We start from the raw sequence: 1053 nt of genomic DNA, 5'->3' as shown, positions 1-1053 counted from the left end.
CATCTGGGCTTCTTCCAGTGTTGGGCTGCCTCGCTTCTTGCCACTGTCCATTTTCATAAGGCAGTTGGCAGGCAAGATATGCCTGAAACTTCTTCAGTTTCACGATGTCCTTTTTCGGGTCTCCCATTGCCAGATTCGTTCGTCAGTACATTATCTAGGAATAGGCCACGGTAATGTTGATACTAAACGAAAAAGTATGCATGTACCAGTACTTTGAGCGCAGCTGGATTCTGCATTTGGCACTCATTCGGTCTAGATACCCAGCGAAGTGGATGGTTCTGGCTCCTCGGATGATGTGCAAAGTCATTACTTTATACTGCACACCCACCGGGATGAAATCAGTGTCATCACTCAGGGCTATCTCGCTTATTAGTGGATCAAATATTACCAAAGTACACACATATAACAAGCATAATAAGGAGTCCTCAATCAAATTAAGAAAAAAAAATCATTTCCATGGATGCGGCGACAAAATTGGAGTTTGTTTACATGTCTTTTGTAATTAATACCGCTCTTATTTTTCATGGAAAAGATTCTTTTTTCTTTTGGAGAGGGGGTGCACGCATCTTAGCAAGCAATAGATCTACAAATTTGTGTGATGAATTTTTCCCAAACGTACTAGAAGTATTTTAATGATTTTTTCCTGAGGTCGTATTCACGTTTGCAAAAAAAAAATCCGTGAAAATCCACACTCCAAACACCACCAACAAAAGGCTATGCCATGTATCAAAAATTCATCTCACAAATTTCTAGCATTACATCTACTCTTCATTCTCTGAAAATTTCATGAAGAATGCATACAAAATGGTGGAGTTATTCTAAAAGTATATAGAAAAGCCATGTTTCGAGAAAACCAGCGATAAAGAAAAATAAAATATTGACTTTATGAGGAAATGGTGGTGACAAACATGTCCGTTATGGGAAGAAATAAGGCTTTAGGGGGTCGGCATGTGATGAAATAGTTGTAAGATAGGCTGAAGAAGCTAAAAATGCCTACAACTTAAAATCGGTAGTTTTGAGCCGACTCGGGACTTTCGGGGTGTAGCTCCCCCC

This window comes from Aplysia californica, unplaced genomic scaffold (assembly GCF_000002075.1).
Source record: "Aplysia californica isolate F4 #8 unplaced genomic scaffold, AplCal3.0 scaffold00049, whole genome shotgun sequence".
Taxonomy (NCBI): Eukaryota; Metazoa; Mollusca; class Gastropoda; order Aplysiida; family Aplysiidae; genus Aplysia; species Aplysia californica.
This window is presented reverse-complemented; position numbering follows the sequence as displayed.